The sequence below is a fragment of the Kogia breviceps genome, chromosome 4, assembly GCF_026419965.1.
Source record: "Kogia breviceps isolate mKogBre1 chromosome 4, mKogBre1 haplotype 1, whole genome shotgun sequence".
Taxonomy (NCBI): Eukaryota; Metazoa; Chordata; class Mammalia; order Artiodactyla; family Physeteridae; genus Kogia; species Kogia breviceps.
The window spans coordinates 148545506-148560793 of NC_081313.1; positions in this window are offsets into that span (position 1 = coordinate 148545506).

The following is a 15288-nucleotide window of genomic DNA, read 5'->3' on the forward strand; positions in this document are numbered from 1 at the left end:
TTCTATTCTCTTTAATAGCTGCGTAACATTACATAATTTACATGGCCAGTCCAACATTCATGGACTTTTAGTTGTTTTCAGTTGGGGGTTTTTTGTTTGTTTCTGTCCTCTGTTACAGATAGGCTGCAATGTGAACATCTTTATACATGTATATAGCTATATATAAATTTCTAGACATAGAATTTCTGGAATGAAAGAGATGCAAACATAAAATATTGAAAGATTTTCTATCAATCTAATCTGCCTAATCAACATTCGAAAATATTCTATCAACCTATACTCCAGTCACAGTGAAACATTTATTGGCTTCCTATTATGTGCCTGGTAGCATTCAGGAGGTTGACAGTACGTATTTACATTTTACACAATACCAAAAAATGCCTGAGAGAGACAAGAGTGGAGCTAACGTATAACATTTGCTCACAGTATCAGGCATAGTGATCTGTACCCCTTAGAAAAACTATGAATCCTGCCACAAGTGGAACAGCAAAGAACAGCATGTCCTACAGTAGGGTCTGAAGGTATAATAGCATACTAAATTCCATTGTTATTTATAATAGGAAATGTTTTCTGTTAGTTTTACTTTTTAGTTTCTAATTTCTGAAAGTATCATACATACACGGTTAGTAACCTTCACAACCATTTGAGCTGGGTAAACGGAGTCAGGAAGGTCACAATTATTGAATGAGTGAATGAAAGAGTAAGAAGGTCACTAGCTTCAACGTATCTGGGACAGTCATCGTCTAACCAAGTTTCAATCCACAAGCATTTATTTACAATTCTGAAAACTTCCACATAATTACAAATGGGACAATATTAGTAAATTACTATTTGGATAAAGAAAAGATACATGTCAGCTCAACAGAGTTTACAAACTTACAATTAGGCACATTCAATTTGGTGCTAAGTCATATAATATTCTTTTGCAATTTATGAAAAATATCCAATAGGCACGTACTGGCCAAAAAGTACAAATGATACAAATATCTACACACATGACAATGTACAAATTGTGACATAAATCTATCAGAAACTAGAAAATCTATGTGGGTCTTATAGCCAGCTTGCTAAAAGGTACAGGCTTTGGGGGGGGAACGCCAAAAAATCCAGACCTGGCCATAACAGGGTTTCCAGAAAGTATGGGAACTAGCAAAGTGTAGGTCTCTGGATGGGAGTAGGTCCAACATGAGATAAAACAATGCCTTCATGGGTATGTAGTATGCTGGGATGGAAAATATAGGAGCAAAGGATATTTGGAGAATCAGACAGCTAAGTATTTGACACTAACCAAATCTACCAGTATCTGATAGGGCCTCAGGAACCATGCAAAGGTTTGAGGGATTCCAGTATTTAAATCAATCACAATGTCACAATCGGAAGAATTCAGGAGAGCCTCAGGGGTAGATGAACTGGGAATGTTACACCAAGACAGGTCTCGGTTAACCTGATGGGTTCAAAATGCAGGAAGTGGGTATACGGGACAAGACAATACCCTAAGTATCAGAATCAAGGTTTAGGTCAGGGTAGGGCCTGATGTTCCTTAGTGTTGAAATAGAGCTCTTTAGTTTCTTCCTCCTACATGTAAGATTCTTTTAGAGGTTAAGATGATGCTGAACCTGCAAGCTAAAGTTAAATGGCTGGAACTAGGGAGAGAAAATAGGTTACATAGGCTCGGAACCAGCAAAAACTTAACTAAGGGTTTGCCTAAATCGAATTGAATGTTGGAACTGAATATTTTAACAGGTCAACATTTTACTGATACCAAAATGTGTCTTACCACGCTTCCCCCAATCTCACACCACCCACTCTAACCTGCAGTAGCTATGGGTCCCTTGATTTCCATGGAAGTAGAGAGAAATGAGATACTGATCTGGCTTGCAGGTATTTAGTAAGTTGTTAGCCTCACATCACATACTAGTATCATGTAAGTACCACCATGGGAAGGGAATTTGATTAGTATAACTTTTAACCTCCCTGCTCTTATAGTCACTGACACTGGCTAGGTGAGGTGACCGACTTGACGGGCAAAGTTGGGAAGAATAACTGGCCATGCTTTGCTAAGCTCTTCTTTCCTTCATCTTGGGAGTGAGTCTGGTGAGAGGAGACAAAAGTTCTCTGCTCCACTGTGGACACGCCCCTCTCACATGGGTTTGCCGGGAACCACCTTGCTGCAACCAAGTGGGTAAGTCTGGATAATTCTAGCATTCAGTTGACAGACTCACTTGGCTATGTCGTGAAGCCCCATTTTCCAACACGGGCTCTAACAGTCAGAAGTGACATAGTTTGTGGGCTCCAGTGAAAAATGAAAATAGAGTGCCTCTTGTTGAAACTGCAAACAAAAAGTGTTGTTGAAAGTATTTGCACTGGGGTGCATAGTGTCCTCCCCAAATTCATGTTCACCTGGAACCTGTCAATGTGCCCAAGTCAAGTCTCTTTTCAGATAGAATCGAGATAAGATGACATCATGCTAGATTAGGGTGAGCCCTAAATGGGTTCTGTGGGTTGTTCTCTCTTCTCTTTTTCATATATGTCATCTTTTTCAGCAGAAGTGTTTGGCTAATATTGGGAAGTAAAACGAGTAAGCAAGGATATGATAAGATTCCTTGGACATTCTTGTTTCTTAAAACACAACTGCTTTCTTTCTGTGTTAGCAGTAAGTTCAGATTCAAATGGAAAACATGGCCTCGCGGAGCTGTTAACACCTTCACTTAGTCTTGGATGTGACCAGTAGCACAGAATTCTGGTGGAACTCAGTAAGACTCCAAATGGGTACCAAATAAGCATGTCATGGAAAGCACACCATAAGCAGGGTAAAAACTAGATGTGAATACGGCAGCTGGAATTGTGGTAGACACACACATATTGCACATGTCTCCTCTGCTCATGGGTATATTTTATTCTCCCGTAAACTTTACTTACAAAACGTAAGTTCAAAGATAAAATCATCAAGAATTTCAAGACAGAAATAGCAGAGCATGAAACCAAGCAAGCGTGGGGCCCTCCTGAGCATGGTTCATGCCGGACTTGATCAACTGGTAAAAGAGCCCAGGCTCTGAGATACCCACACCATGTCAGTGACAGATGTCCAAGCTACAGATATTGAAGGAGCCCTCAATGCCACCCAGGCACTGAAAGCCCTGTCACTGAGACTGAACCAAAATGTAAATGTAGGAGGAAAATTTATGGACTTTTAGGACTTTGGATTTTTAACCCACAATAACAAGGACACTTCATTTCCAAAGAAAGTGTGAGGTCTTCAAGCTTGCTTTGGTTATGGAGGGTCCTTTGTGGTTACATATCAAGTTTGGAGTCGTTTCTTTTATTTCTGCAAAAAATAGGGGATTTTGATAGGCATAGCATTAAATCTGTAGGTAGCTTTGTGTAATATGGACATTTAAACAATAGTTCATGAACATGGGATGTCTTTCCATTGATTTATGTCTTCCTTAATTTCTTTCAATAACGCTGTGGTTTTCAGTGTACAAGTCTATCATGTCTTTGGTTAAGCTTCTTCCTAAGTATTTTATTCTTTTTGATGCTATTGTACATGGAATTGTTCTCCTAATTTCTTTTTTGGATGGTTCATTGCTAATGTGCAGAAATGCAAGTGATGAGTATATGTTGATTTCATATTCTGCAAACAAACTTTGCTAAGTTGTTTTATTAGTTCTAATAAATTTTTGTGAAATATTTAGCATTTTCTACATCTTTTTCAATAGTTTCCCTTTCAGCCTAAGTGTACCCTTAAATCTAGGGGACATTTTGACCTCCATCTTAGGCTTTCATCTTAATTCTCAACTTCTTCAGAGTCTTACTTGGTTAGTGTTCTCCTTATTGTCTGCCACTTTGGAGAATCCAACATAATGTTCTACTCAAGGTGAGACCTCTTTTCTCTTCCACCTCTGAACCTGAATATCACTTATTACTTACTTCATTCTCTTAGAACTTAGCATTCCAAGTTTAAATGGTGATCTTTCTTAAAGGAGGTCCATATGCTCACCGAATTCAAGACCTCTGGTGAGTTGTGTCAAGTGTGGAGGAATCATATTAACTTGTTGGCTGTTAGCCCCCTGGAAACATTTCTAAAGTGGCATTTGAGCTTGATATTCAGGTTTATTGGACACCACATTAAAGAGTTTAACAGAATAAGAATAGGCTGGTCTTTCCTAAAGCAGAGTTTATCCAAAGGTGACCTTGTAGCCACCTGCATCAGGCTCATCCTCGTTGAGTCATGGAGTGCCCTCAGCCCCCCTAAACTGTAAACTCCTTATAGACAAGAATTATGTTTTATAACTCTTGTTCCCCTTCCCTATACCTAAACATGCCTGGAATAGAAGATGCCTCTACCAACAGGTGTTGCTTTATTTTAAACTACATTAAGTACACATGTATGTGTTCATTTCCCTCTGGGAAAGGAGGCTACATTCCACAGCATTCAAATATCAAGCCTTTAAACTTCCTTGAACCCATAGATATATAAATAGTTGCATAACTATCCTCCCTCGATACTACTTTAAGATGATCAAATCAAAGTATGGTCATTAATTGTTCTTAACTGCAAACAGATAATAAGCAAAGTGAAAGGAACTTCTTCCACCAAAGTAAAGGCCAAAGTTCAAAAAGTCAAATTAATATGGGATTTGTTACTATTCTAAATTCTAAAGAACACTGACAAGAAATATCACAGTGCTGGTTGCTATTATCATCTTTTCATTTTCCATTGCAGTTGTTTATATTATCTTCATGGGATTTCACTGAAGTTATCAAGGTTTCTTAAGAGTCAAATTAAAAATCAAAATCCCTTGAAATGCCAATACAAAGAAAAATGAGTCAGAACGTGAAAAAAATGTTTTAGAAAAGCTGTCAACATATATTCTGTGCTCATTTCTCTTTTTGAGAGGAGTTCCATCTTATTCACAACCACATGTACAATAGACTGAATAAAACACAACCCCATCACTCAATGGTGATTAAAAAAATGGAAAGACAAGCTGGTTCCAGAAAATTCCTCTATTTATTCCTAGTATCTTGTTCATCTGGCCAGAGAGCATTTTGAATTATTCTCTACATTTTTGTATTTTATTTTACAATAATTTGCTTATTTATCTCAATGTAAATATTAAAAACACATGAGAAATATTTGAACATTTGGCATTTGACTCTTCCTATTTCCTTAATGTTTCCTTTGTGTCCTATGATCATCTTTTGGGATAGACAGGACATACCACTCTCATACTCCCCAGACTCAACAGCGCCATACACATGCAAAATACCTTGTGGGGATGTGTTAACATACACTTGGTTGAGGCAGGCAGGCTATAGAAGACATCGTGTTTACACCTCAACATTTTCAGTGTTTTTGGAAAGTAACCCTAGTTTGAGTGCAAGTTCCATCGATTTATCAAATGCATTTCAGGTATACCTAGGTATGTCCAGTAAAATGGTAAGGCTATATTACTGGGAGACTATTTACATGAGCAAGTGAAAAGAAATCAGTGAAAGAATATATTATAACCAAGAGTCAGATATAAGAAGTCAATCAAATAGAACGTAGATCCCAGAAACATATCCACACATATAAGGACAATTGATTTTTCAACAGAGCTGCAAAGCCAATTTTGAGGAGAAAGGATAGTCTTCTTGAGAAATGCTGCTGGAAGCATGTAGGACATGGATATTGTGTCTAGATAGCCATATGCAAAAGTATGAACTTTGATCCCTACTTCCCACCATTTCTAAGCTCTTCCACTACTGAAAAATAACCAATTTCTAAGATGCAGAAGGGTTGTTAAACATACACTTAGCACAGACCCCAGTCCCACTCCTGAGTATTTTCTCAAGTGAGGTAAAACCCAAGTTCACCTGGAAACCTGCCCTGGGATGTTTACAGCAGCTTGATTCCTGATCAGCTCAAAACTGGAAACATCCCACAAGTCCTGCCACCCGCAGGCGAATGGACAAACAGAAAATGGAATACAACACAGCCAGAAAAGTGAGTGGCGTCTCATACCTGCAACAACAGGGATGATGGACTTCCCTGGTGGTCCAGTGGCTAAGACTCTGCGCTCCCAATGCAGGGGGCCCGGGGTCCATCCCTGCTCAGGGAACTAGATCCCACACACCGCAATTAAAAGATACTGCACACGGCAATGAAGATCCCATGTGCCTCAACTAAGACCCGGCACAGCCAAGTAAATAACTAACTAAATAAATATTTAAAACAACAACAACAACAACAAACCAACCAGGCATGAATCTCGCATAGGTTTTGCTGAGCCAAAGCAGCCAGAATCAAAAAGCTACGTTCTGTTGTTCCCTTTACCCGACTTTCTGGAAAAGCCAAAACCTTAGGGACAGAGAGGAGATTAGCGGCCAAGAGGCTAGAGGCAAGCTGGCGCCAAAGGGCAGCAAATGGGATGAAGGATTGCTCTGCCACCTGACGACGATCATCTGTCAAAAGTGCTACAACTGTGAACAAGTGAACTATGCTTCACGGCTACGAAGGATAAACAAATGATTACATTTTGAAAAATGCGCCGGCCAGCCAACCCATACATGACAAGTGCAGTAAGAGGGGCGGGGAGGCGAGGCGAGTGGATCAGCTGGAGTTCTGAAGGTTCTCCCCACTTTCAGTTTCCCTCCCCTGGGATGTCTCCGCGCCCTGCCCACTGCTCAGGCCGCCCACCCGGGCCACCCGGAGTTACCCAACCGGAACAGCCAGAGCCCAGGCTCAGCCGCGCCTCCGGGCACAGGAAGAGCAAAATAGAACGCGCCAGTGCGCAGTGGCGGGCTGGAAACCCTCGGACCTCAGATAACTGAGGGAGAACAGGGGCCCGGAGTCAACATCGGCTCCCAGGCGGTCCCAGCGTCCCGACCCCGCCCACGGCTGCGACACAGTTTCCACAAACTAACACACACGGAGCCCGCGCGAGGGGCGGGTCGCGCGGGCTTCCCCGCCGGGTCCCCTGGAGGCCGGTCCCCTGCAGGCCAAGCGCACCAAAGGGCGCCACAAAGGCGCCGGCCCAAGGCGCCCGCTGCGCTTTCCCTCCCGAAAGTGGGCTGCGGGGCCCAAGCGTAAACCCTGAGACAAGAACACGCGCACCACGCCGCCACCGGGGACGAGAGGCCGGTGCCCACCTGGCCGGACACCCTGCATTTCTGGAATCACCGGACGCCTGTGTAAATTTCCGTTTGGCATGTCATTTTCCAAAGGCCACTCAAGATCACAGGGACAAAATGCCTAACTAAAACAAAACAAAAACACACAAAACTGCAGAGAGGGAGGAAAGCGTGTCCTCAAAAATTGAAAAAAAAAAAAAAAAAAAAACTAAGCACGTTGACAGCGCCAAGAATAAACTACCAGGAAAAACAAAGCCTACATGTCAGATCATAAAGTACATAAGGGTCACCCCGCCGGCAGTCCAGGACCAGGGTCCCCAGGCCTGCAGACCCAACCGGAGCCAGGCTCGGGCGGCCCTCGGAAGCGGGGGGTCCCCGCGGCCGACTCCGCGCCCCCGGCCGGCGCCGGCTCCCCTCTGCCCACCCTGCACGCGGGGGCTGCAAGCGGCCGCGGAGAACCACGGCGGGGCAGGAAGGGGGGCTCCAAAGAGGGTCTGGCGACTCGACTCGCTCCGTTTCTCGGTGGGCTCAGCGCGTGCCCTGGGGGAAGAGGGGCGGGGGTCCTGGAGGAGGGGACGGGCGGCACTTACGTACACCGGCAGTGGCCACGGGCAGACGGCGGGCTCGGTCCCCACGGGCGACTACAGCCTCAGCTCCAGCTTCTCTGCCATGTCTTCGCGCGCGGCCCGCGCACCGTGCTAGTCTGGCGGTAGGAAGAGGGCCGCGGCGCCGCCGGCGGAGGCGGGGCAGGAGGGCGGGCGGGCGGGAGGCTGAGGGGAGGGGGCCTGGCCTGGGCCTTAGCCGCCGCCTCCGCCGCCGCCGCGCTCCCGTCCGGCCCCCGGCTCCCTCTTTGTGGTCACAGGCCCGGGGCCTCCAGCGCTGCCGCGAACTCGGGCCGGCGTGAGGCGAGCACAATGAGCCGAGGGCCTGGATGAACCACTCGCGGCGCGCGCGCCCCGCCCCGTGGACTCGCCCGCTCTCACGCACGCACGCACGTCTTCGGCTGCCCCCGGCCACCCCCACCGGCCCGAGACCCCTCAGGGCCTGGAGTGGCGGGTTCGACTCCCGCCCTTGACGTACCGTGACCCCCCCCCCCGGCCCCAAAATAAGACTATAATTCCTCATTAAATATGACAGCCGGAATCCCGGCGTCTGTTCACAAAAATGCCGTGTATTTAGCCTGTGCTAGGCACCAGACCCTGGACGCTCAGTACTGGCAAAAAAGGAAATGCCCTGCCCTCATGGCACTGCCATTTTAATTGGAATAGTAGTGACAATGGTCAAGGGAGAAAATAAAGTGTCATCATCAGCACGGCGATGGTTAATCTCATGTGCGCACTGCGTGGGGCCCCGGCAACCACAAACATTATTCCAGATGTGGCCAGGAAGGTATTTTTCAGAAGAGATTCACACTGAAATTGGTCCTCTTTGCGAAAAGGAGATTGTCAATGTCTCGGCGTGGGTGGGCCTCGTGCATCAGTTGAAGGACGGGAGAGGAAAATGAGGTTCCATAGGAAGAGGGTGCTGTTCCTCCAGTGGGCTTGGGACATCAGCTCTTCCCTGTGTCTCCAGCCCAGAGTCCTGCCCTGACTTGCCTGCCTCAAGGTCACATGAGTCCACTCCTTAAAACAAAATTATATATGTAAAAATACTGAATATATACAAGCCTATTAATCTGTATATGTGTATACATGTTATATATATGTATACACATGTTTATATGTGCATCCGTTTGTAGTATATGTGTAAGTACTATATACAGTATACATACAAGCCTATATATTTGTGTGTATATATTGTATACATGTATGTATGTGTATCTATATATAGTATACATATTATAAATGTGAACATGCTGTATATATACACACACCCATATATTGATATATGGGTGTGTGAATATATACAGTATATGTACACTGTATATATGTATGTATACAGTGTATATTTATATATATAGGTGTGTCTATATGTTGTATACCTGTATGTGCATATGTCGTATAGGTATTATATGTATATATTATGTACTATATATATACACACTTGCGTATGTATTTATATGTGTATGTACAGGCGCATATTTCCATATAGGTGTGTATGTGTGGGTATATATTGTATATATGTATGTGTACATATCTTATATATATGTATGTATATATGATGAATTTATATATACAGTACATGTATATTTTTATGCTATATGCTTTTATATGTAGATGTGAATGTGTGTCTATATGTATGTACATGCATGTATTGTGTATATTATATGTGTATATATGTATAGTGTATGTATATACACACCTAAATAACTTTGTATGTGTATATGTGTATGATATATATGAACCTAGGTGTGTATATTGCATGTTATATTTATGTGTGCATGCTGTATATATACAAACTATGCATTTTATATGTGTGTACGTATGGTGTATACGTATGTGTGTATTGTATATATTATGTGTGTATACATACTGTATATATACAAACTATGCATTATACATATGTGTATATATGTGTGTATTGTATACACTATATGTGTATGTGTGTGTATGCATACTACATATATACACAGCTGTATATTTTTTTTTTTTTTTTTTTTTTTTTTGCGGTATGTGGGCCTCTCACTGTTGTGGCCCCTCCCGTTGCGGAGCACAGGCTCCGGACGCGCAGGCCCAGCTGCCATGGCTCACGGGCTCAGCCGCTCCGCGGCATGTGGGATCCTTCCGGACCAGGGCACGAACCCGCGTCCCCCGCATCGGCAGGCGGACTCCCAACCACTGCGCCACCAGGGAAGCCCAGCTGTATATTTTTGTATACGTGTACATATGTACGTCTGTGTGTGTGTGTATACACACACACACCCTACGGATTCTGTTTGTCTGGGGAACCCTCACTGATACGGACACTTATGACAATTGAGCACCTGCTCTTTGCCAGTCAGGGAGCCAAACGCTTGTCCTTTCGGTGTCTCCCTTAAGTGTCACAAGTCCAGGGAGGGAAGGTGATGCCGCTCCTACCAGTTGAGGTGCCTCAGGGTCAGAGAGGTGCACAGGGCAGGGGGCTGGAGCCTGGTGGAACCCAGGTGGAGTTCTAGCAACGGTACAGCCTAGCAGTCCCACTTCCCCGGGTGCTTCTCACAAAAACACTGAAGGAGAGACGGGGTCTGAAAGAGGGGATGAGGAAGCTTCTGTGGGTCCGCAAGCCCAGACCAAGGCTGACTCGTCAAGGGTGCTAGAGGTCAGGACTGGTTACCCTGGTGGAGGTGGGGTTACACAGAGCCATTCACATTCTGAAAAAGTATCCATTCTGCTCTTGTTTGTATGCTTACCCCCTCCCCCAAATCTTTAAAAACAGATCCTCTTGGTTCCTGGGAGCACACAAGGGGAAGCTGTGTGTGAGGGGGTATGACCCAGGGGACAGGGAGGATAGGCCCCCCACTTGTCGGGCCAGGAGTGGCTCAGCTTTGTGAGCTAAGGATGGCCCGCGATGTCCCAGAGAGAAGGGTCCCTGCTCTGTGCACCCCATTCCCAGCCTGAGAAGCCCAGAGCCACCCCGCCACACACACACACACCAGGGAGGAGAGCCAGTCACCCTGGCTCCCAGTCTCCCGCTCCAAGGCTCCCGGCACTAGGAGCTATTTTCAGCGTTCGTGCCCTAGGACATGGCCAGAGCTACTGTCTCTGGAAACTCTCTGTCTCTCACCCGCCCTCCCTCTCTCCCTCCTCCACCTCTTCCCCTCCCGATCCAGATCCAGCTGTCCTCCCCTCCACCCTGCATTTCTACACAGGATGGCTCACAGACAGCTGCTCCCACCCGCCACCATTCGATGGATGTCACAGCAAGCCCTGGGGACTTCCCTGGAGGTCCAGTGATTAAGACTCCAAGCTCCCACTGCAGGGGGCGCGGGTTCCATCCCTGGTCAGGGAGATAAGATCCCACATGCCGCACAGCATGGCCCCAAGAATAAATGAATAAAAAATAAAGTTATAGTGATGAAACAGCCCTAGTGGTGCAAGGATGGGATGCATAGCTCTATGGTATAAAGCATAAAGGTCCAGAAACAGATATATGAGCACTTGATATGACAGAAAGTGGGGAAATTAAGGACTTTTCAATAAATGGCATTAGGACAATTGCATATCCATGTGGGAAAAAGTAAATGAGAAAAAAGAAAAAAGCAAGCCCTGGTCAGGTGTGACCTTGGGCCCAGGGCCATTGACACACATTATCCTGTGCGACGTCCTTCCTTAGACTCCTCCCTCCCTCCTGTGTCACTGTCACTTCCTCCAGAACCTTCCTGGACTCCCCTACACAAGCCCGGGGTGTGCCCTCCTCACCCGCCCTGTATCACCAGAATTCCAATCCCGGCCCACCCTTCCCCGCCAGGTAAAGAACTGTCCCTGGTCAGCAAGACCGTAGAGGTCATTGGCCCTTGCTATTGCAGTTGGTATTGTTACTGTGTTTAGAGAGGGTGACCCACACCCGCCCCCAGTTTGCCCAGGACCGCTCAGGTTTGAGCGCTGGAACTCTGGGGAAACCCTCAGTCCCCGGGAACCCCAGGACGCTGGTCAGCCTATTTAGGACGGACCTTTCACTTGATCTCCCAACCCCCGAGAACCAGAAAGGGAACCTCTCCGCTCCTTCCATTGTAACCTTCATTCATTCCTCCACTCATCCCTTTATTCAACTCCTTTATTCAGCAAGTATTTAGGAAGCATCTACTACACAGCAGACACTCTTCTAGGTGCTGGGGATGTAACAGCATCCCTGTCCTCAAAGAGCTCACGTTCTAGCGAGGGCAGCAAACAGTCAACTGAGGTGTGATTTATTACATGCGGATGATGTCTCGGAGACAACTGCAGGGCAGGGTAGGTGGGGAGGGAAGGGGCAGTTCTAAATGCATGTGCTGACGGGATTGGGGCAGACCTTACCCTGGGCCAGGCTGGTTGCTTCAACACAGCTGTCCTTCCCCAGGGCCATCCTGCCCCCGCCTCACCCAGTTCTTCGGTGATGTCTGGGGAAAATCTGTGCTTGTCACAACTGGCGGGGAGGGGCCCCTGGAATAAAATGGGTGGGGCCAGGGATGCTGCTGAACCCCACACAGTGCCCAGGAGGGGCCACCAGCAGAGGATGACCTGCCCCGAATAACCCCAGTGCTGTGGGGGAGACCCTGCACTAATAGTATCCAGACCCGCTGGTGCCCCTAGATTCCTGCACACTCAGGGACTCAAACCGGGTCACCTCTGTATCCCGAGGTGACCTAGAGTGGGGCAGCCAGGAGGGCTGAGATGAGTATCGGGGGTGAAATGACCAATCTCTGCCCACTCTCCCCACTGCACCCCAGGGGCGATGGCCTCTATCTCCTCCCTGTGCAGGTAGCTTTTCCCTCAGCCATTTCTTCTTGTCAAGGTCCCTGTCGCAGGTTGGGTTCCCCGAAGATGACGTTGAGAGCAAGGATTGGAGTGCAGGTGATCGATCTGAGACTTGCAGAGAACATATACAGCTGCCATAGGGTCCCGCAATTCCACTCCTGGGCAGAGATCCGGAGAAAACTCTAATTAAAAAATATACATACACCCCTGGGATTTCCCTGGTGGTCCAGTGGTTACGACTCCGTGTTTCCAGTGCAGGGCGCATGGGTTCCATCTCTGGTCAGGGAACTAAGATCCCACATGCCTTGTGACAAAAAAAGAAATGAGAGAGAGAGAGAGAGAGAGAGAGGGAGAGTGGGAAGGAGGGAGGGAGGGAGAGAGAGAGAGAGAGAGAGAGAGAGAGAGAGAGAGAAAGAAAAAGAAAGAGATAGAAGGAAGGAAGGGAAGAAGAAAGAAAGAAAGGGAAAGAGAAAGAAAAAAGAAAGAAAAGATATATGCACCCCAATGTTCATTGCAGCACTATTTACAATAGCCAAGACGTGGAAGCTACTTAAGTGTCCACTGATGGATGAATGGATAAAGAAGATGTGGTACATACATACAATGGAATATTATTCAGCCATAAAAAGAATGAAATAATGCTATTTGCAGCAACGTGGATGGACCTAGATATTATCTTACGAAGTGAAGCAAGTCAGAAGAGAAAGACAAATATCATATGATCTCACTTATATGTGAAATCTAAAATACGACACAAATGAACTCGTCTATGAAACAAAAACAGACTCACAGACATAGAGAACAGACTTGTGGTTGCCAAGGGGGAGAAAGAGTGAGGGAGGGTTGGAATGGGAGTTTGGGGTTAGCAGGTGCAAAGTATTAAATATAGGATGGATAAACTACAAGGTCCTACTGTCTAGCACAGGGAACTCTATTCAATATCCTGTGATAAGCCATAATGGAAAAGAAAAAAAGGTTTATTTATAGGTTCCATCCCTAACTGAGCTGGCCCATCCCCTCCCATGGTTCTAAGTGCAGCCCAGGGCTGCAGACTTCCCACCGTGGTCTGCAGCTCCAGAGCAAGCCACATGCAAACCAGCCACATCTTCCCAGGGGCTGGCAACTCTCCTTTGCTACTGATTCCAAGACACATCCAGAGAGCAAAAATGTGACCATGAAAAGAAACTCAGGCGTGTTCAAATAAGGGAAATCACTTTCTTATCTCTGTTTAGTACTTGCTTAATTTTAGAATAGCTTAGAGTCACAAAGAAGTTGCGCAGATCTGTACAGAGTGTACAGAGTGCCGTGGACCCCGACCCAGTACCCCTATTTCCAACATGTTAGTACGTTAGTACGACATGTTTATCCAACTAAGCAATCAAGATGGATACATTATTATTAACTAAAGTCCACACTTTATTAGAATTTCCCTAGTTTTCCCCTAACATCTTTTTTCTCTCCCAGTCTCCTCTGGGCTATGACATTTCTCAGATGAGCCTGGGTTTTGATACCTTGAAAGTTTGGAGGAGGACTGGTCAGATATTTTGTCCCTCAATTTGTTTATTTATTTTATGATGTTTTTCTTATGGTTGGTCTGGAGTTATGGGGTTTGGGGTGGAAGATTCAGACAGAGATAAAAATGCCATTCTCCTCAGGTCACATCAAGGATACACACCATCAACAGGACTTGTTGACAAACGATTTTACTCGTGATAACCTGGCCAGTATCATCTTTTTTTTTTCTTTTTCTTTTTTTTTTGCTGCGTTCAGTTTTCGTTGCTGCACGCGGGCTTTCTCTCGTTGTGGCGAGCGGGGGCTCCTCTTCGTTGTGGGCACATGCTTCTCATTAGGGCGGCTTCTTTTGTTTCAGAGCATGGACTCTAGACGTGCAGGCTTCTGTAGTTGTGGCATGGGGGCTCAGTAGTTGTGGCTCCCAGGATCTAGAGCGCAGGCTCAGTAGTTGTGGCCCACGGGCTTAGTTGATCTGTGGCACGTGGGATCTTCCCGGACCAGGGCTTGAACCCGTGTCCCCTGCATTGGCAGGTGGATTCTTTTCTTTTTTTCTTTTAGAACCAAAACTTTAATCCCAAGGATTCTCACAAAACATATTACAAATGACAGCATGAAAAAAATATTGCACAGTAACGCAAAATTCAGCTCTACAAGTTACTCTTAATCTGGCAGGACATTGGTATATTGATCATCTCAATTTCCAAAAAATATTCCAAAGAGCTATGTATTCATGTACAGCAATCACAGAGGGGACTTGTGACCTAATTCAACGGTCTTGGACAACATCGGCTGCATCTCGGGGATCTTCACATTCAACAAGTGCGAAGCTGGGAGGGTTTTTAGCAACGCACACACTGCCGAGTGGTCCATAATAGCCTAAAGCTCATTCGAATTCAGTCTTCTTACCACTGTTTCCAAGATTCCCTACATAAACTTTACAGTCAAACGGACAGGAATCGCGATGCAAGACGCTCGTGCCTCCTGGGTTTCACGGGCCACAGGGTGATCCCGGGCCTCCAGAATCTGGCAGCTGAATCTGCTCCCACAAGCTGTCCTGTGGGGATGCTTTTCCCCCTTTGTGTCCAGCCCAGGGCCCTGCTGTCTTGGCCCAGCCTCCTGGGCAAGAGGGTGAACCCCAGCTCCCAGGAGCAGACACTCAGAGCCCTGGTGACCGGACTCACGGGGATGGGGCGCAGCTGGACATGTGTGGCTAGCCTGGTGGTGTTTGGCCCTGTGTGCAGTTCCGGTTCCAGCTGAGAAAGTGCCTCGCTGTGTTATTTTCTTC